Source organism: Cornus florida, unplaced genomic scaffold (assembly GCF_030987335.1).
Source record: "Cornus florida cultivar Cherokee Brave unplaced genomic scaffold, ASM3098733v1 CherokeeBrave_3.0.0_Hap2_Chr08, whole genome shotgun sequence".
Lineage (NCBI taxonomy): Eukaryota > Viridiplantae > Streptophyta > Magnoliopsida > Cornales > Cornaceae > Cornus > Cornus florida.
The window spans coordinates 10088698-10111520 of NW_026775578.1; the positions used below are offsets into that span (position 1 = coordinate 10088698).

General features: G+C 39.4%; 3 non-coding genes across 3 annotated transcripts; all 3 read right to left on the minus strand.

Moving 5' to 3' along the window:
• Nucleotides 1–3083: 3083 nt before the first annotated feature.
• On the minus strand, nucleotides 3084–3155 carry TRNAH-GUG (transfer RNA histidin (anticodon GUG)). The gene has a single exon. It is a non-coding gene; the product is annotated as a tRNA-His (tRNA).
• An 18296-nt stretch (nucleotides 3156–21451) lies between these two features.
• Nucleotides 21452–21600, minus strand: LOC132272298 (small nucleolar RNA snoR136). Its single transcript, XR_009470037.1, has one exon. It is a non-coding gene; the product is annotated as a small nucleolar RNA snoR136 (small nucleolar RNA).
• A 98-nt stretch (nucleotides 21601–21698) lies between these two features.
• On the minus strand, nucleotides 21699–21784 carry LOC132272002 (small nucleolar RNA SNORD25). Its single transcript, XR_009469950.1, has one exon. It is a non-coding gene; the product is annotated as a small nucleolar RNA SNORD25 (small nucleolar RNA).
• Nucleotides 21785–22823: the final 1039 nt, after the last annotated feature.

The following is a 22823-nucleotide window of genomic DNA, read 5'->3' on the forward strand; positions in this document are numbered from 1 at the left end:
CTAAATTCGATTCGTTGGCTATGGCGCTATAACGTTCTAGTCCTTTCTAAGGGTCCTACGTTTGCTCTGGATGGAACTCTTTCTTGCTTCTTGGCACCTTGGAAGCTGAGATTCAAACATTTTGAACTAGCTGACCACTAGCCCTCTCTATCGGAAAAGAGCGTGTGAGCGTGCTGGCTCTATGCCCTAACTCACGCAACTCTGATCAAGAATCAAATTCACAGCTAGCTGGATAATGACTTAAGAAAGATGAAGACTCAAACCCATAAGCCAACTCTCTGCCCTAAAGTCAAAAGCTAACTAAAGAGGTTGCATTTCACAAACCACTAAGAGCCAGTAGTGCATGAGTAAGATTCCCATTGCAAGTGAATGGTCTCAGAAGCAGATGATGCGAACCTACCTATTGGCCTTTAAGAGGAGCTATTACTGCTAGCTGTATTGGAATGAAAGTATGACCACGCACTTCCTATGACATAGCGCTATGGGTGAATGTGCTGTGAATCATTGGTCTGCGGACCTGGAATTGAATTAGAGACTCAGGAAGTAAAGGAAGAAGATTCTACTACGACATTCCCTTACTACCTATTAGCAGGTTGTAAACTCCGAAGCTTTCACCAGATGATGTGAGATAAGGGTAGGCTTGCGTCTTTGTACATGTCTGGTAGCTTTGGCTGGCATACTTTTTCTTTCGGGCGAGTCCTCGATACCATGCCTGGAGCCTTCAGAATCAAAAGATAGATTTGGAGGAAGATTTCCAATCCATTTTGTGAAAGGCTCAGGGAAGCAAAACAACGCATAATTGGACTTCAAAAATCACTTCTATAGTGAGGTCTATAGCTTCCCCCATTTCAATGAAGATTAGCGCAACTCATTTTGATCTTTGATTTAGTAAAAGGCGCAGGGAGGCAAAACAACTCTTATTATAGCGAGTTCTGTGTCTTCGCGTCAAGCCAGCAGATAAAGAGGGGCACTCCAGATTGGAGTTGACTCACTGGAACACAAACTTTAGAAGCTCTTTTGAACTGAGATTCGGCATCTCATCTTTTCTTTTTTCTATGAATAAACCTTCCCTGATGCTAGAATTAGGAGTCCAGTTGAGTCGGGGAAACGGAGATGATGATTCTGATTTAGCCTTGATGGACTTCTTTCTTTCTGCAATCAGTTTAGGTAGGGATAGCCTATATCTGCCTGCACATGATCCCTATTTGTTTGCAGTGCCAGGTGCCCCCTTTGCCGAATTGTTTTCTTACTTACATGGAATACAGAGAAGAGAAAAAACTGCAAAATAGCGGGGAGACTCCAATAAGAGGATGGATACTCGCCCTATTGCTCATTTGATGCGTGCTATCGTATAGTAAGAATAAGCCAGCGCTTCCGATCGCTCCCTCACCTTCGCTGCGATCACAGGACTAAAGAAGATAGCGAGATCAGGATGACGATTTGATTAATGGATGAGATGGAAAGAGATGCGAAGAAGAATACCTATCAACTCTATGAATTATTGTTACGGGGTCACTTCCTTTTGCTAGATGTGACATGCATAGGAGCTTTCTTATATCTAGTTGTTGGAACTCATATTCTCCTATAGAAGCAAATCCTACGATCGTCAAGAGCTGTTTCCCTACCGAGTCTCTTTCTTCATTTCATTCCAAATTATAGGGAGACTAATGAGCAATGGATCTGAGATGAAACAATCTCCACTCTCTTGTTGTTCAGACAGTAGATCAACAAACTCGAGATCAATATAGAAAAGCAGGAAGCTTAGGAGCTACTTTTTTCTCTTCACGTTGCTGCCGTTGGTGATTCCGCACTAGTGTTCATCACTTCTTCCTCAGCTGCTGATCTTGATTAGGAGGATCGACCGAAAACATAGAGTACGAGTCAAAAACTACATGAACTTGGGGATGTAAGATGAACCACGTCCAACTTATGTAAGTGGGCTGTTGGCGTCAAACTTTAGAGAATCATTGATAGTAATGCTAACGGAATACAAATCAGGTTTTGCTTGGACATATGAAGATATTCCTGGTTTAGCAAGAGAACTGGTCAAATAAGTTTCCAATTAAAGATGGTTATCGGCCCTATAAACAGCCTCCTAGACGAATGTCTCACATTTATGGATGGGCATTCTTCTGGTTACAACCAAATATACATTGCCGAAGAAGATATTTCGAAGACGGGGATTTAGATACCTGTGGTTCGATTGAGACTTTTAAACGGGTTGTAAGACCCCTCTCAGTTGGAAGAATGCCGGGGCAACGTATTAAAGAGCAATGAACGCTATCTTCCATGAAACCCCGTGTTTTGGGCCTCACCTGCTTTTTCTTAAACAAGAGGAACAAAAAACTGCAATCGTTTGATCTCATATAGCAGAAAAATGAGTGAACTGGCTGTGTGATATAGCTTCTGATCTCCTTGATTCCTTTCGATTTCGATTGGAATAGACATTCTTGATCTATCTTCTGGACATCTTTCCTAGGTATTTCGTATACAACGATCTAGTTTTCTTTCATTGGAAATGGCTTGAAATTTGCTTCCCAAAAGCTCCTTTTTTGGGCTCCATTTGCTTATCTTTTTCGCTCTTGTTTTGCACCGATGATCCTTCATTTAATGGGATTTCTTTTCTTGTTCCGTGCCACTTCATAAACTAGCTTAGCAGTGAGTGATCTTTCCTCTCTAACATACTTCACAACAAGGCTGGGTTGCGAACTGGTCCTGCTTGACCTAGCATTTCATTCTTTTGTGCTCGATCTATCTCTGAATTGAGGAATTCCGCTTTATTTTATTTTATTTTTTTCTTTTTCTTGTTCGTTCTTCGAATGACGCTAGTGGAGACTCATTCCTTTCGGCTAATGAAGATACTACTCCCATCAGTCTTCCTCTCCATTTGGTCGATCCTTCTTCTACCTAAGATCGATCCTTCTTCTGCCTAAGAATGGAACGAACCAAGTTCACACCTATACGAGAGTGAATAATCAAAACCAACAAGAAACTTCCCGCTTTTGATGTCCCACGATTCTGTTAGTTTAGAAAGACAGTCAAGGACAAGGGTCGCTAGATCAGAAAAGCGAGAACTAGAAATGATCCCCAAGCAAGATTTGAACCTACAACCCGTCAGTTCACAGCCGACCGCTTTACCACTGAGCTACTGAGGAAGAACTCCATTATAGAAAGCCGGCTCTCATTTTTTGGACTAACTTATGACCAAACAAAAATGAGTTCATCACTCTATTATTCCATTATAGAATCGATTCTGATCAAGCCGAAAAAGCCCCTCCATCTCTATTATTGTTGGGATATTTGAAGAAGTGTAGGGAAGCTTGGCTTTCCTATACAAGGGTCTGGTCTCGATCTCGCCCGGTGGTGCCCTTCTCGATTATTTTGGACTCCCATTTCGTGCTTGAGTTGGAGGGAGAGCCCTTGACTTTAGGTTAGGCCGGTTTTGTCATTCACGCTATTTTCCCCCGTCCATTGATTGATCACTAGAGTACGCAGTAAGTCAGCACATAGTGAATGAAAAAAGAGTTCATCTTGGATTCTCTTCCTCAATCAAAATGTCTATCAATTGATCTATATTCATTCGGTCAAAGTCTCCACGGCGGTTTCATACTCCTCTACTAAGAGGTGAACCATATTGATAGGAATCGGCAAAGACCTTCTTGTACACGTCCTCGAGGGCAACATTCATGGCAATCAGAACGACTTTCTCCCCCTTGATCATTTTGTTTTTTGAAAGATTCATAAAGGCTATCCATTGAGTAAAGGGAGGCTTTGCTACAGTGATTTGAGAGTTGCGAGGCCTTGCCGCTGCATGAATGATAGCTCACGCTCAAAACTCCTCTGACACAAGCCCTAGTCGTTGCGCTGCGGTCCTTTTCCTGGCATCGCTTGTGCGATTTTGCACTTCTGATCGGTTTTATTTATCCCCCACCCTAATAATAGAGTATTCAGGGGTCAGTCAAGCGGTTCGGGTTTTTTCTCGGTCGGTTCCCATTCACCTGTTCCCCTCATAGTCCAGTAATGGGTGGAGTGGTCAACTTAGTGGGCGCTTGCCTCCTCTTCAGACGTGCCCTAGACAAAACCCCTGGCGGTTGTTCGGTTTCCGCGTTTGGGGGCGGGAGTGCTTGGTCGCAGGGGTTTCCTTTTCCTCAACCAATTCGGTTGTGTCAGTCCTGAAATTGATTGGTCTAACATTTTATTATGAGCTGGCTTGGCTGGACAAAGATGGATTGAAAGTCAGATAGATTGGAGTTCAAGTGGCAAGGACCCTCGATCGACCATAGGGCTCTACCCTGACCGAATTCATTCTATTGAAGCGTCACGTAAAAAACTTCTTCTTATATTGCATTTCTTTGGTTTGGAAGTTCCAGAATATTGTCTGTGGATTTCTAACAAAGGAAAGCCCCATAATACTATGCTATGCCATTTGATTGATTCATCTGCTCACCACTCTTGGAGGCCAAGGACGGGGTCAAACCGTCATTCCAGGATTTGCAGTCCGATACATTTCCATTATGTTACCTAGCCACCAAACCCACCACTTCATCAAAGTCAAACGGCTGTTCTTTCTTCCCCGCTCCCTCTTTTTCTACATATGCGGCCGGTGGCAGAGAAGAGGGGACATCTTCTTTCTCTTTTGCCTTGCTCAATCTTCATTTTCTGATTGAAAGTAGCAAGCCACTCCAATACTGGTACAGAGGCCAGATAGAAGGTTGCTTCTTCTATATGTTATGTTCAGGCGAAGAACATATTGAAGCTAGCTATTGTCTTGTAAGCAACCATGCCTATATAATAGAAGAGAATTTGGCTTACCAAAGTGGTCTTACTAAAAGTTAGTAAGCAACCAGTTCCGTTCCAAGTGACATGGCTTTTCACTATTCCTTTCCAGGGAAGGTTGCTCTCATCCAGCCCAGCAGATCCATTGTTTATGCTAAAGTGCAATGCAGCTTCAAAACGTAAGCCCCATTTTCTTACAATTTCAAAGAAGACAGCTAAAGACTCGAGTGGTAGAGACGAAGTATTGGATCATGGCACTGCTACTGGTTTGACTTTAGTCTAGAAAGTGCTTTACCTTGCTTCTGTAGCGACTAAACTCCAAGTTACCCTTTAGCCATTATGAATGGCTAAAGCGAATGCTTCCTTCTTTCTTGTAGATCTTCTGCTCGAGCTGGCGTTGGACTCCGCCCTTCTACTAGATTGCAGACCTACTTCCTCCAATTCTTAGGTATAGTAATAAAGAAAAAGGATTCTCGTTAGATCCTTTTGCGTGACCTTCTATTGGCGAATCCCCTCTCCCTGTACGAGAATCAAAATCATAAACTTGAGGGAAGATGAAGCCTTGACTTGGAGCGCATCGCTCGATTCACTTGTCATTGTCATATCGGGTAAGCTTTAGCCACCACTCACTGGTGGCATGGTAAATTGATCGATCAACTAGACTTCCGAGCCGGGGAAGATGAAAATGCTCAAAATAATTCATTCCATGTGTCAAATCCCCCATTTGCTGAACATAATATTCACCCTTATAGCTAGTTCCTTGTCAAAGCCTCAAGCCAGTAGGGAGCCGGGTGACTTTTAAGTGACGGGGCATTCTTGAATAGAAGAACAACTTGCGAGAGGAAAAAAAGAAGACCATGAAGGCATTGCACATCAGTTGTGTCGGTAACAAGTCTGTGGCGTGGCTTTTCTTTCTTAACAGGTCACATCTCTTTCTCTTCGGAATGGCTCCAGTCTCCGGCAAGCTCGAACTACTGAAAGAGCTAGCGAAGAATCGGGTTAGTAAGGAAGTCAACCTCAGAAAGAGACTTGATTGATGTGCCGGGAACGGGCTTCCTTAAAAGAAGCATCTTACGAGCATTCTTGATGTCACTTGACAGGATTCGGCGAGTCAAGTTCCTTTGTTAATGATGTTCATGAGCGAAGTGCACAAGCTCTAGTTCCATTCATTTGGGCTTGCTTTTAGAAATGTAGGGTTCTGCACGAGATGAGATTGACAAAGAGGGCCCTATATAAGGTGTTCCACCACAAGGAAATAATGAAAATGTGTCAAATGCCGCTTCGTAATACCGACCGGAGCATTTATTTACCACTGAGAAAAAAGAGAACAATATTCTCATTTATAGAAGTGACACGGGAATTAGGGATGGGCATTCTATCTAACCTTCTCCTCCCACTCAATCCGTTAGCTAGCTGGTACGGTCCCATCACAACGTCAAGCTTCTCTTTCGACGAACAACATCATCTTCTTTGGCTTGGTACACTTGCTCGTTTTCAGCTCAGTCTCATCACTTCGAACATGCTATGCCGATTGATGAACAAGAAGGAAAATGGATTGTGATAGGAAGTGATAGTCCATCTCGGGAGCTTGAGGTTCAGTTATGCAATAAATAGAGAGTAGAAAGATGGTTGGTTTATGGAGACACGTCCATTGCACTTCGTTCTTTAGACCATTTGGGATTATTTTGATTCTTGCTTCTTCGATCCATGGATCGGGCGGTTCCAGGGAATGCTTGTATGCCATTAATTCCTTAGTTATAAGAGAGTAAGTCATATTTTTACTTTTTGTGTCAATAAGCTTTCACGCTTTGGAGCAATTGAGTTGCCTTCGTATAGTGTTCAGATAGGATCTTAGACTATCAACAATCAACCCCAAACCCATTCAATGGTTATTCCTCCCGGAATCAAATCGCTAGTTTTCTTGTTGAATATGATTGGTAAAAGAAAGCTAAGCGGCAGATAAGCTGCCCGTTGCCCCGTTTTCAGATCCATAGCTGTTGATATCAACTCGCCTAGGCAGATGGTTTCTGCCTTTTAACATGGGCCATTGGAACCTTAGTACAAGATCGAAAAAGTGCAGCTAGCTATAGCCGGAAAATGACTCACTCGGCTCGGAATCTCCATTCATTGGTCTGCAGCTTGGTTCGGTACCCAATTCTTTAGCAATCCTCATAGCGACCCATTATCTGATCTTTTCTTAATTCTTGAATTCTCTTAAGAAACCACATCATCAGGGGCACTTCCTTTAACCCATGAACAACCGAAGATATAGTGGATGCTGAGCAAGGAATTGATTGGTTGATGAACAAAGCTGAACGTTGACTGGTGAATGAATTTAGACAGGGAGAAAAGGAGAAAAAAACATTCACACTAAAAGCCGACAAGGATTACCATACAAGGAAAGCCTGCCCAATCGTTAGAGAAGTCCGCCTGTCCAATAGGAATCAATCTTTCGACCCAAGCCATCAATGATCTGGCTAGATGCTTTACACATGCAAGTCGAACCCATTTCTGATTCTTCCACTACCCAAAGTTCAGGGATCGGAATGCATAGGACTCCCCTGCAATTTCTTGCTTTGATTCAAATTGACCACGCCCATGAATGAAGGAAACCCCAAGCACTAGAGATTGACTCTACCTAATAATCAAAAAGAAGTTGCAGGATCTTAGGCCATAGGCCCCCCGACTCATGAATATGAAGCGAGACGAGGAAGCTATGTTAGCATCTGCACCTATCGCGAAGTGAACGGTATTACATGGGAGGTCTTTGGTTTCTTTTATGTCCTCGCTAACTGTAGTGGTGGCGCAAATTTCGATTTCAAGTAAAAGTTCATCTTTTTCGTTTCTGACTGACTTTCTTCAAAGCAATGCTTTGCAGTTCGCTAGATTCACTGAAAAAATGATCACAACTTATATGTGGGCTACCAAAAGAAAATCAAAGGATAGATGCAGCACGGTACCCACAAAGCCTTACAGTTAGCTTTGTTGTTTATAGTCTTGCTCATTGACAGGACAGGTTGAACATTGACTAAGTAATTCTATTCATTAGAAAATTTCATTCAAGATGACCCCTACGTAAGCGAATTCGCTTTCTATTTCCAGAAAGTTGAAATAATAAAGGAACTGGGGCCGGAGAGGAACTCTACTCAGATGCTGGTATAGCAAAAAGGAACGAAGTCCTGCGTCTCACCCCGCCGATTGCTCTTCATACGCCTACTAGAAAGTCAAAACAAGGTATTCTACAGCCAACAAAATACCCTTTATCTTCTTCGACAAGGTCTGGTATCGATCGGGAGGACATTTGTGAGCTAGATCCTAGTTTATGATTGAATGAATTACAAGCAGACAAGCTTATCCATATTCCTTCACTCTACAACTTCATCAGCAGGGTCAAACGTTCTATATAAAGACAAGGAAAGACGACCCCCCATTACAGGAGGATTACCGGGAGAACATGAGTTGCTAAAGAAAGAACAGGAATAGTAAAAAGTGATTCTAACTCGTACGGAATCACCAATGGCATTACAACAACCTATGCTGTATGACCAACCTCCTAAGAAAGGCAAGGACATAAACTAAAACGTATGGGAATGCAACGAAAAGAACCAAAAAAAGACTTGCATATTTTCTTTGGCTTGTTCCTAATATTATTGACTATGTATAGGTATAGCTTATTGCAATAAATGGATTCTCTAAATGTGTAAATGGTGACATATCATTGAGAGAAGGCAACAAAGTCATGTGAGAAGCGAAGAAAAGGCAGAATCAATCTACCGGTCAGAAAACTTGTTCCATGGAAAGATGGGAATTCTTCATTTCTATTATTCCTTGAAGTAGCTCCGAGCAAGTAAATAGCCCCGAGCCTCAACGCTCCATAAGACAAGAGATTAGTAAGTCTACTATCTCCGCATAGCAGAATGATTTCTTGCAGATTGCATCATGCGTTCGTTTCTTAATTCACTTTGACAAAGGAACCCATCTGAACCCTAAGTAGTAGTTTTACTTGTATCTTTTCTTGCTAAGGGAACAACCAGCTAAATTCGATTCGTTGTATCTTCTTTTGAATGGGCTTCAGCGTGTTGAAGTTCTCCTTCCATTCTTCTTTTACATGATGCGGGGTTGTGGAACTAAAGAAAGAAATGTGGGGCAGATTTCACCGCTGCGGAGACAGATTAACCGATAGGACACAGCAAGCCAGCCTTCACATAATTGATTGGATACTAAGCCAAAATCAAGCACCTGGAACGAAGTCCAAAATCTCTTTCAAAAACGAGTGAACATTATGAGTTTCATTTCACTCGTAGCGCTTACGAAAAAGGAAATCTAAAAATGCTATGTAAATGACTCGCAACTCTTTAACAAAAACGAGGTATCAAGAGCAGGATTCGAAACAACAGTCGAACTTCTTAATTCCCTATCTTACTTGAACTTATGTCAGAGGTCATAATGATCCTCTTTTAACGGAACGTGAGTAAATGTTGTATGTACAGCCAGGAAGTCTAAGAAGGCTAAGTTGCAGTTGACTCACCTTGATCTCCTGATCATAGGCGAAACGAAGAGCTGGGCATGTGACCGAAATGACTGGTTCACCTTATGGTCTAGTGACGCTGACTCAAACATCCACGAGTCTGCCCTCTCCCTTCTTTTTGAAGTCTTTATTCTACGTCCCTGGATGTGTGTTGCTTAGCATCTGACTTCTCGTTGACAATCCGAAACGCTCGGTCCACTTTTGTTATATTAAGGCTAGCGTCTGATACCGTTAACCTGACCTCTCGTTTCTTAATCAAATAGGAAAGTGATAGTCAAGAGCGATTTCGCTTTCACATAGGAGTCTAAATCAGAGTCCCCAGTCTCTGCTTAGCAAGGCGTTATAGGCCGTAAGTTAACACGGGGGGATGCACTAATTGTTACTAATTGTTATTGTACGGCAATTCTAGCCGAAGAATGTCCTACCATTTCTACTTTTAGAAAGCATTGGGCGAAAAATGGGATCCACAAAGGCTCATGTGCTAAGCATAGCAACAATCTTGCTTGTTATGGACACAGCCAGGATCAAACTCTCATTTTCAGTATGCTTTGAGTCTGCTTGGGGCATTCCCTTGTCTAACCAGGTGTACTACTGCTTGCTCCTACTTTGATCTGAGTGAGGGTTCCACCTATTCCGAACTCTTGGTGAAGATTCCCATCTATCTTTCTTTCGCGTATGCTATACCGCTTTGTTTCATAGAGCGGGAGCCTTATAGCCACATCATTCGAACTTCGTTTTGGCTATGATTAATAGAAGACTCGTGTTGGGAAGGAAAAACTTAGTCTTCTTACTGACCATCTTTCGAGTTAAAAACCTCTTCTTTGATGATCTAAAGGGCATAGGACCAAAAGAAGTATTGAAAGTGGTTTTTCCCTATTAAACCTAGGCATTGAATGGATGTTTTATTGAGGGGGGTGAACTTCGCGAGAGAAGACCCCCGGCTCCATACTTGCGAGAGGCTATTCCTAAGACCTCGCTCTACTAATTGGTTAGTTTTTCACCTTGAAGTTAGTTAACAGATACTCTTGAAGGTTCGCATTGGCACATTAGAATGAACACTTGTAGCTAGGCGAATAGAGGAACGAAAGAAAGACCTCAAAGAGCTTCCACGCGAAAAGGGAACTCGTTCCTACTCCATTAGTTGATACTTCAACAAGGAGGTTTTATCTGAAATGTGAAAAGTTGGGATGTCAGATATATGGATCATTCCGTTCCGCCCCAGGTTAAGGCAATTCACTAAGGTTACAGCGCAAAGGCGAGTGATCGAACCATTCTTGTCTTGCTTTTCTTTCTCACTTTTCATCTAAAGTAGTGGTCTAATTGCCCCTTAAAACTCCCTTCGAGTAACTGTGTCGTTCATAATCTCATATATCGAAATCAGCTTGTAATCGCATCCCACACGAACTTCAGGTTCCGACGGTGTTCAATACCTTGCAAGTTGTCAAATCGATTCATGCCAAAATGGCACTTCTTCCTTAACTAGAGCAAGGACTTATTTTTTTATTGTAAAATAGGCGAGATTTAGACTCAACATGTCCAGGGCAAAAAGCCTTACCACTAGTAGACTGAAACTAAGAACCTGAAAACACATCCTTTCGCGTGACCTTCTCTTGGCGAATATCTCCCTATGTGAATCTAAATATTAGACTAGATAATAAAATCATTCTTCCCTGCTCTGCTCGTGATCTGCTCTGGACATTGGCTAGAGATAGCTCTACCGCCGGTAAAAAAAGTGTTTTTCTTTTCTCTCAATCAACCAACTCAGGGGGGAAACGCAGAAGCCTTTGTTGAAGCCCTATTATGACTCATGACTGGGCCGATGGCAGTGTTTTGGCCTTCCAAATAGAGAGTTAAGCCACATAGAGAGTTAGGTAAGAGTTTGATCTTCAATGGTTTTGGCGTAAAGGGCAAGTCAACAAATCCAGCAAACAAGACTTGATGCCCTATATACGAAAAAATAAAGACATCTCGTGAAACTTTGGGCAAAGGTCAAAGTCAAGTATAGCCATATAGATGCAAGTGATAGATGCAAGTTGTGGTAGTTATCTAATCCTGGTATCCTTTCCAAGGCCTGGATGTGAAGATATAGGTCAATGGCAAGAGAAAACGGAGCCTAATGTGTCTAAGTAGAACTCTTTAACACTGCAGTGGTTATTAATGGCGAAGTTGGGAAATTATCTCAACACTTTCCCGCAGACATCAACATTATAGCTACCGGAAATCCAATACAAGAGGTTCCATCAATAGCCGAATTGAGACAATCCAATACAAGACAAGGGAAGAACTTCATTTTCAGCACATTTATACGAAAAAGTCTTTATTATTCTAAAAGCATAAGTAGTAAACATTTTCAACTAGGGTTCCCATACATGCAAACATAAAAAAGAAAACAAAACAAAGATAGTTAGCATAAATAGGAGTCTATCTCCGGTAAGCATCGGAGTAAATCTCTACTAAAAAAAGATAAAGAACATCATAACTTAAAACACACTACTTTGCGTCTACAAACACTTATTTTAACCTTCTAAAACTAAAAAAGTCGACGGACTCTTCTATTCTACTCTCCCCGGTGACCGCGGGTAACAACACGCACAATTAGGGCTTCCTGCTCCGCCCGCAGCACTTACTAACTCTCTTCCAAACGCTTTATGTGCTCGCTGGTAGTGAGAATGCGCGCTTATTTCCTTTCAGGATGCATTGTTCTAACACTTTTAGCAAGGCAATTTAGCACTCTACGTTGCTCTTGAATTTGATTTTTGAGTTGCCCCAAAGAGGAGTAAATTGCGGTATTTGCGGCATCCATAGCCATACGTGCCTTTGATTTGAATTTGATGAAGTGAAGACACTTATCGAGCCTCCATTTATAAAGTGGTAGAGTAATATCGCCATGCAGTACGAATTGCATGGCTGGCACAATCTGAGTACTATAACCACGCAGCCTGTATGAACAAACAAACTTTGCAGAACCGTTTCACCTAATCGATCGTGGTGAAGTTAGCAATGGATTCGGCGGATCATCCACGTAGGATTTTGGAAGGACATTTACGAGAGTGAGGTGGAGAAAGACGGGAGTGGATTTTTTTGCTCTAACTGGCTGTGAGCAGCATGGGAATTGCGTTTCCGAGCAGAGGGCAGAAAGGAATTTGGTATTGCAGGATTGATGACCAGGAAAGGGTTGATAATGTGTTGGTTTGTTTTAGCAGGTATATTGGTATGAATGAACATATTATAGATATAGAATGTAGAAGAATCTCGCTATGCGTCACGAATTAGATGGCAGGCACAATTCTTACTAGTTCTCCACACTACTTTTCTGCAGTTGAAGACTATCATGCCTTTTTAATGAAAAACTGGCTGGCTCTGGCTACCTTGCGGAGCAAACAAAATCTCCCCAAATCACACTGCTTATATGAACAAACAAACTTTACACAACTAGCTTACGTAGAAAAGATTCCATGCCAATAGACTCATGACATCCATGTACAAATGAGCCACGTTAAGAAAGCCCAAGCTTATACGCATTGGCCCACTGGGTGTCCCAAGAGGGCCCAAATGAAAGACCCAAGCTTACATGAACCATCAAAGAAAGTCTTACAAATGAATACTTGGGCCTGTCAAGCTTGTTTTCATCGATGGAAGCCCGCAGAAAGGCCAAAGCACAACAAGAGAGCCTACCCATCATCAAAGAAAGAAAAAGCCCAAGTCCATGCAAGAAGGCCTGTTGGATCTATCCAAATTAAAAACCCATAAACTACTATCCTACATGAAAGGATTTGAGTCCATCCAAATAACCCAGAAAATGACAGCCATCAAAAGGCCTAAGCCCATGTAGGCCCGTCCAATGATGTTCAACAACGGTCTAAACCCGAGTAGCTGTGGCCCATGCCCACGGATCCGCAACCAGTCAATGATGCTATCCTGTCCTTACCTTCCAACCAACCCCTTCGATTCCGAACTAATCGACCTTAATGTAGCTTATAAGTTATAGGACGGGATATAACTGAAGCGAGCGAGTCATGGGCTTTGTTTTGCGGGTCGAGTACCCATTTTGAAGTGTTCTGTGGGTGGGTTAAGAAAATATTCATTCCATTTAAATAGCTTTTTTGAGAGTCTTGTCTAATAGGCAATTCCTGGGAACGAGATGGGGGGCTAGTCTTGCACTTTCTGATGACATCTTAGGCAAAGGCCAAAGGCAAACCTAATTAATATGAAAGCTTTCAAAAGACTTCTTTCTTACCTAGTGCTAGTGGTGAAGGAGTCTCAATCTTTAAAACTTGTGTGAACCCTTCTTTTTTTGATGCGAAAGTGTGAGCGGGTTTTGGAATTTATTCTTATGCAATTGCAATCGATTGATTCTATTAGATCCATTCGAAGCTTTTGGAGTGCCTGGTCCAATGACACATACCCCAACGGGAGACACAGCAGGTATTTATTGCACACAAGCGTATCAATACACATGAGATTAATATGACTTACCTTTCATTAACGTGGGGGTGAGCCCAAGGGAGTTGTAGCAACGAAGTGTGGTTTCTAAATGAAAAAATCGTCTACTGGAGAAGAAGCGAATGGGTCGTAGAAGCCCTTGAGTGGGAAATGCCGACTTTTTGGTAATAGTGTGCTGGATGGGGATCAGTGAGAGTGAGGCAGAGCCGTTACGAGCTAGTGCCTGACCACTCTATATCCCTTACTCACAGCTAGTGAACGAACAAGCACTCTGTTGATTGCACTGGCTTTCACTTTCCTTTCAAATAATCTATTTCTTATTCAGATGATTTTAAAACGAATGAGTGACTTTCTCTAACTTACAAGGAAGGGTCCAGCCACAGGCACAAAGAGAGGTTTTAGCTCAGCATAAGCGAAAGTTTAGTCCGTACCCATTCCTTTAAAAAATATTAACTTTTTCGATATTTGGTTATTGTATTGACAGTCCTCCGACTGAGCCTTCGTAGTTCCACCCGCTTGGCCCTATTCATATAAATCATCTTGCTTATCTTTATAGGAGAGGCACGAATATGCCGAGGAATATAATGACCATCCAAACCTTGATGATGATGGCGCTCTTTCTCTTCCACTTGGAAGGCAAAAAGCCCATTCCTGTGATCGCTAAACTTCCTTTTGGCGAGCACACAAGCTCTTTAGTCAAGACGGATTAAGAAAGAAATGCAAGAACCCGCTCTTCCCAGAAGGAGAAGCACTTATACGCCATTGTCTCATCGAACCAGATATAACATTGAGAATCTCTGGCGAACGCTCGACAACAACCCACGCCAGCACTAGTCAACCAGATGCAATGCAAGAAGGAATCCAGGTGGGATATGCATATAAACAGTTTCATTAAGATCACCATGTAAAAAAGTGTTGTTGACATCGAGTTTATGTAAAGGCCAACCTTTGATGGTTGCAAGAGCAAGAAACACTCGAACAGTTACCAAGTTAGCCAATAGTGCAAAAGTCTCCTTGTAATCGGGACCCCCTTTTGGTTATATCCGTTTGTAACTAACCGAGCTTTATAACGCTCAATTGTGCCATCAGCATGTTTTTTTTCTTTTTTTTTGTTCACCCAATTTTGCAACCAATGGATCTTTTTACCTGTAGAAGAGAGGTGAGTGTCCATGTGTTCTTTGTGAAGAGCCCTAATTTCGACTTGCGTGGCATCTCTCCATTTTTGGTATCCTGTACTGTGATTTAGGTTTTCTTGCAGCAGAAATAGAGGCTATAAAAGCTTTATGAGCAAGAGAATCACGATGGTAAGAAAGAGCTGCTTAGTACAACACCAGTTAGGGTTGAATAAAGCGACACAGCTCATGGATCTTGGTCACAACGACTACCAACACCTCTCTACACCAGAGCTTACCAATTCTAATTCTGTTAGCATAACATTAGGGATGGCAGTGAATAGAATGAGCTCCGCTTGGGAAACCTTATTTATGAGATTTGTAAAGCAGCTCTTTCTTACCATCGTGATTCTCTTGCTCATAAAGCTTTTATAGCCTCTATTTTTTTTTGTTCACCCAATTTTGCAACCAATGGATCTTTTTACCTGTAGAAGAGAGGTGAGTGTCCATGTGTTCTTTGTGAAGAGCCCTAATTTCGACTTGCGTGGCATCTCTCCATTTTTGGTATCCTGTACTGTGATTTAGGTTTTCTTGCAGCAGAAATAGAGGCTATAAAAGCTTTATGAGCAAGAGAATCACGATGGTAAGAAAGAGCTGCTTTACAAATCTCATAAATAAGGTTTCCCAAGCGGAGCTCATTCTATTCACTACCATCCCTAATGTTATGCTAACAGAATTAGAATTGGTAACCTCTGGTGTAGAGAGGTGTTGGTAGTCGTTGTGACCAAGATCCATGAGCTGTGTCGCTTTATTCAACCCTAACTGGTGTTGTACTATAGCTATAGAGTTGGTTAGCCGCAAGACCTTGAGCTTGGAATATGACTTTGCTCACCCAACTGTGGGAATTGCATAATCAAATAGTTGACTCCCCTGGGGGGTACGCCTCAAGGCAATAAGAAAAAACAGCCTGTGTGCTGGCAATGTTGATTGTTCACCTGCTTCGAAAAGAGCAGTAACTTCGCGGTGGCAAAACAACTTTAACCCCGTTCTCTGGCTTCTTCCTCCGCCTTGATTAGACTATCGTGACGTTTCGAACAGCTTAAGACCACTTATTAGAAATGGAAGGGCTTTTCAAGCGCCTAAAGTGAAAGTTCATTCAAGTCAACTCCCCACCGGCAGCTATCACTGTTATGACCAAGATCCCCTCCTTCCTTTTTCAAAGAGTCGTGAGCGAAAGGTGCCCTTAACGGAACGAGTATGGGCAACGGTGCGAAAGAGCTAGGCGCCAGTTAGGGGTGTCCAAAGATTTTGAGCACCAAGAATGTTTAGAGAGATCCTTATCGTACCATCTTCTTTGAATGGACCAAGAGCTGTCATTTTCTTCCATTCCCTCTCATTTTTCAAGTTGTTGTGAGCGAGTTTCGAGCGCTCTCCTTCCGCTATTGTTGAGGAATGAATCTCAAATCTTTTCTTCCTCGCGGACTTCTCCCTTTGCGTCGTTGGCCCTTCTCTGAGGCACCCATCTGCCATCTTCAAATCCATCTCTTTTCAAATCTCCTATTTCAGAATAGCATATATAAGAAGGAAATCCTATTCCGCTCGAAAGAGCCAGTTTCCCATTAGAAATCCTGACCAGTTAGAAGCTAGAACAGCGTGCAGGTTCATCACTATTCCATCTGTTGAAATCCCATCTGTAGAAGTGGTTTCATCGCATAAGCACTTCTCTATTTGACTCGTTCGCACCTAACTTACCGGCATAGAGGAAGGGAACAGTTCACACAGTCACTACAGAAAGAAAAGCTTAACCCATCTTTTCTCTTATTTCGCGTAAAAGATCAAGCTATTCATTCCAGATCCAAGGCCTATGAGAACCCGAAATCAAACATGGATGGAATGACTGTGGTGACAAGGGGACAAACCACAGGAAAGACAGATTATGGGGATTCACCCTTACCCTTATCTGATGAAAGAATCGGTTTTCCTCTATTGCAACCTGTTCATTAAATCGATCTCTAGCTTCCGCTTCAACATGTGAGAGGGTGCTTACCCGTTCCTCATACACTTCATAACAGCTTTCTGATTTCTTGAAGAAAAGTCTACAGATATACATCGGAAGCTCTAAATAGGGAAGCATTTGTGTTGAAATTGGAGCAACAAATCCGGGATATTGGGATGCTCTGCTACCTTCACTTATAGTCCGTACACAAAAACTATAGGCCCCTCCCTAGGTTTCAATGTCATAGGTCAATTCCATCTTCTCAGCAAGGCTATCGCCTCTTATTCCTTGTCTTACGCGATAGCGGTGTCTTCAGCATGTTGGTCTTCTGTTGCTGCCGCGAGAACAACACATATCGGGGATGTCGTTGGTGCCATTGTTAGTCTGAGTTTTCTAGGCTGGGGATTGAGTTTTTTTCTTCTTTTCAAAAAGAATTGGTTAGCTCATTGAGACTCTGGATCGATGCGTAATGGACAGTAGCCCTTTACGCAGAGTGGTTAGAGCCTCTGAACAGTCTGAGAACCCTAAGGCAGGGGTCGTCCTTCTAACCAACCCCGTACCGTTATTCCGTCGAGCCGAGGATGGCGATGCTGTTATAAATAAAAACTATGCATGGGTTTAGCCGCGCCCAACTAAGCTTTCAGAAGTCAGGATCTGATGTGCGAAATGGAATATAGCTATTTCTCTCCTAAACTAGGGGTAACACAGGTGGAGTTTATGGAGACTCCTATGTTCTTGACCTTCCTTAGCTTATCCGCCCCCCAAGAAAGTCAATCCATAGATGAAGTATGGCCCCCTTCTCTCTAAAAGCCAAAGGCTAACTAGGTGAATGTTTGCGTATAATAAGATGGAAGATGTAAGTCAACCTTTCGCGAACCAGTAATTCGTCCTCCATGGCTATTCCAATGTCTTCCCTCCTGCCCATTCTACTCCACCAATCCGCCTTTTTCCTATTGGTAGGGAGTCCCTCAATTGGCTGGGTTCCTTTAGCTCTGCTTCCCTCACGGATATCAAAAGGATGAAAACTCTGACACAGCCTATGAAAAAAAAGATTTTGATTCTATGGCGTAAATCCAGCTCTTTTCACCCCGATTCCGGATTGAATTCACCTCTGGCACAGAAGAAGGACCGCTTGACCACTCTTTCGTCATTTCATCTGCTTTGCGTGCTATAGGTTTGAAACTCTTGAACATGGCTCAGAAGTCAGGCTAGGTAGGATAGGGCTTCGCTCAAGAGACCCCATTGCACACTTTCTAATTATTATTTTTAGTTAGTTTTTTCTCTCTTTTGTTTACTATGTAATTTCATCTCTCTTTTTTTTTTTTTTTTTAAAGTAATTTATTGGTTGACATAGTTATTGTTAAATTGATCTCTCTCACAAATTTGGCATTGCTTTAACTTTAAGAGAATTTTTTTTTTTTTATTTTGGCACAATTTTATTATTATTATTAAATTTTGTCCCTTTCTAAAATATATAATTATTGCAAAATATTTTTCTTCCTTTTTTTGCACTACAAACCTCAATTTTTATTTTATTAGGTAAAAAAATTTAAAATTAAAACCATTTTTGCACCAGTTGAAAAATTGATAATATATATATATATATATATATATATATATATATATATATTATTAATGATACTAGCAGAGTAATACTAAGTTGTATCTGACTTTATGAAACAAGATAAAATTTGTAACAGAGACCAGAAAATTAATATAAAATTGTTACAAGAACAATTTTTTTATTTTTTGGAATTCAAGACTTAAAAATATTTGACAATTTATTTCTGAAAATATTTGGGTAATTGGGTTGGGTGTGAGTTTGGCTCAGCTCACACCCAACCCATTTATAACCCACCATAAATTATTGGTTTTTTTTTTTTTTTCTTTTTTTTTTTTTTTGCGCATGGCTTGGCCTGTTTTCAACTCAATAAGTTGATCTTTATAAATTATTGAATTCAATGAAATTTTATAATATTTAATATTAGGGAATTAGTATATGTTTAGTGTAAAGGTAATATAGTAAAATTAGTAATAGAAGTGTTTTAAGCAATATTATTATCAAACAAATTTAAAAGTGATTCAAGTATAAAAAAATGTTTTATACAATGTATCATCAAACGCTTAACAACACTTTTATAACACCTCTAAATAAAAAAGCGCTTTTAACATTCTAACAACAATCTGAAACTAGCTCACGTAACTTGAAAGTTCTTTTTCCGCCTCTGTGATTTAGGGTTTGTTAGGTTAGCATGAAGTAGATAGAAAGGAAAAGAAAAGGAAAACATTTAACTTTTTTAGGAGTTTGGTTAGCGTGAAAGAGAAAATTTTTAGGAAATTAATTTTCTTACAATTGCTTAATTTTCCTCAAAAATTTTCTGACATAAAACACACGGAAATTTTACTTTCCCGTGAAAGTGGTGCCTAAGTTTCATTCTTTTGTAAATTGTTTATAAAATCATGTAAATACTAATTTAATTGTATATAGTTTTATATCAAAATTAAAATTTTTTTATTTTTTTTTATTTTTTTCCTTCCACAATTAATAATGATTGAGAATGATATATATATATATATATATGAGTATTTAGTAACAAAGTATTAAGTAAAAAACTAGGTTAATGTTTTTACATATGCAAGAGTATTAAGTAAAAAACTAGGTTAATGTTTTTACATATGCAAGTTTTTTTATTATAATTTAATTCATATATACATATATATATATTTATACATAGACTTCTCAGGACTTTAGGACTCAATTATTGAAATGTACCAAACTTATTTAATTTTAACTCTATATTAGATATACCAAATTAATTTAGTTTTAACTCTACGTATATTGTATTATATTTCTATTAGACTAAAGTTTTTTTTTGTTTTTGTTTTTCTATGACTAAAAATATATATATATTAACTTCAACCTTTTACCCTCAAGAATTTTCAGATCAAAAATTTTTATTAATTAAACTTGTACCTATAATCACACATATCTAATTATTAAACATGAAGACAAATACTATAATGTCCATTAATTTATCTTTGAACTTAAAATTTTAATTTTGTTCATAATTCTGGAGATATGATAGTATCTCAAAAAGTACAAAGTAATCTTATAATTAAAAGTGTAGTTTTGGGAATTACAATCACTTTTGTTTCACTTTCATTCTTTCTAAACTTACAAAATAATATTTTCTCACAATTTTGTTAAAATTTTTTCTTACTAACCAAATACATAATATTTTCCTTTCATTTACTTTTACTTTTCAAAAAAAATTTCTATCTAACCAAATGGACCTTTATAAAAGTACTTTTGCACGTCATGCTATTATTACCATTTTTTTTTTTCCGTATATGTTTATCTATCATATGATAAATTATTCAACAAAAAAAAATGATAAATTAATTTTTAATTTGGAATTTCTGAGATATGATGTAAGATGGTTCAGTCCTCAATTGTACATAATTTTCTATTTTTATATGATCTCATATTATTTAAAACTTTTGAGTACTTAAAGTACATTTCAATGCTATTTTTTTTATGATAAAAAAAAAAATTCCGAGAGCCTTCATTAAATTTTTTTTGGAAGTTAAACTTGAATAATATATATATATATATATATATATATATATATATATATATAACCAATTATAATGTATATTATATACATTCTCCAGCACATTTATATGTAGATATATTTATGTTTTATGTTGGAACTGAATCGGAAAATAAAAAAGAGTCAGATGGTAATTGTATATAGAATTTGTAATTATTATGTAAATAGGTCTTTCTTGTCTTTTATATTTAGGGTTGATGAAATAATGAGGAGCATGTACACGTGTATATATATATACACAAAAGTATTTCTCAGTTTCATTCTTGTCTATTTGTGCACAGCATTACTCCTCACACCAAAAACTGTCGATATAGAATTTGTAATTATTATGTAAATAGGTCAGATGGTATTTCTCACATTTCATTCTTGTCTATTAAATTTTAGATCACATTTCTCTCCCTCTCCCCCCAAAACTCTTTGTTTTCTTTCAATTAATTGTCTTTCATCCAAACTGAATTTTAATATCTGATAAATTTAATTTCCCTTTTCGTGACCTTTAAGCCACTTTCGCCGCCCTTGTTGATAGATTCACTATCTTTACCTCAATCGGCTGTTTTTAGGGCTTGCCGAGGCCTATTCAGTGAAAGAGACCAAGTTTACCCACTTTCCTTTCCTTTTTCTCTCAAACTTTCCTAGCTGCAAATCTATTTCTCTAAACCCTTTTTTGTTCCAAAGTTTTTTAGAACTTAAATGCGAAATACCACCAACAAATAATAATAATAATAATAATTAAACGCCAGCACACCATTACTCTCCCGGTTAACGACCTAAGTCGAATGTTGATAACTGAACAATGGGACCGTAGAAAAAAGATCATTAACAACAAAATAAATTCCTGATTTAAAATTATATACTGTTTGAAAACTATTGTCAAAAAATACAAACCGAATGACAACCTAAGCTTTGCCATAATTTTTCGAATATGTCACATTTTAATTCAAAAATCATATAATTTTCAATACAGTCAAATAATTGAAGATGTAAATGTAGTTCCCCAACGTCCAAATGCACCATAAAGGTTATCACTGGATAGCGAGAGGAACATTTTTTATAGCTTCACTTAAAATCTTGACATACAATGAAAAATATTGTAAGCCAAATGTAAAATATAATTTAGTACAGCGAAGCTGTTGATCAAAATTCATAAGAATATTATACAATTAATGATTAGAAATAAAAAATAAATAAAAAAAAAAATTTACACTCGTAAGAGGGAGTACCATAAAAAAGAAAACTCAGTCCCTTAGATGTTCATAAAGAATTGCGATCATGTTCGCACATCATTACAGGTCTGTATTGGCTCATCACTGTTTTCCAACACTCCCAAATAAATAAATAAATAAAAGCATATATAGATGCATGTACAAATATAAATATATATGTTTGTGTATAAATAGAGAAATATAGTTGCCCAAGTGTTTTCCAAACACAAAAAGAGGGTGTGATGGAGAGTTATAAAAATGCGCAACACAATCGCTTTTGCTTCAAGGGAACGAGTCGATCAGGAACCAAACCATAACAATAAAATAAATACACAGATCAATTAAGTTGTTTGTTGGATCTAAAATTTGAAATATACACACACACACACACACATATATATAAATTTACATTTAACCAGAAAACTACAAAGAACTGCGAGATCTGTAAAAGAGAAACTCAAAAGGATAGGTTGAAATACAAACCAATCTAATTCTAATCTGCCAGAAGCAATTAAAGAAAGGAATGCCTCAACGAAGCCCTAACCCTAACACTAATTCCAAAGACGAACGGGATAGAAAAGAAGAGATGAACGATGTGCGACTGAAGCTTGCATTATAAAGAGGAGACCAGCTGTATCGGAAGGTCTGGATGTGGCTTTTAAAAATGAACGGCTGAGATTGAATAATGGTCCACCGGTTTTCGGTCAACTGGGCTAAGCCCACTTGGATTTAGGGTTTCAGGTTGAGGATTCGGGCATCAAAAGGGATATCTATATGACGTCCCATACAACACATCATGTTGGGGTTCAGATCTTAGACTGGGCCGACGTTGGGGGATGTGGGCTTTTTCTGAAGGCCCATTTATTGTATATATTGGGTTTCGTGAGAATGTTGCTTATATTGATCCATTTTTGGAAGTTGCATACAACTGGGAAGCCCATCCTCAATTTCAGATACAAGTAAAATCTGATACATGGATGGTGCCAACCGGTGAATGTGTCCGATGTTGAATTATTGTATGTTCGAGATACCGTACTTTTGAGATTTTCAGTCATTGGATGTGGTGGCGGGACTCACCTAACGGATGATCCAATTACTGAAAGGCTCCGGGGGTATGTTACCCTCGGGATGGTGTAAACTTTCTCCTTTAAA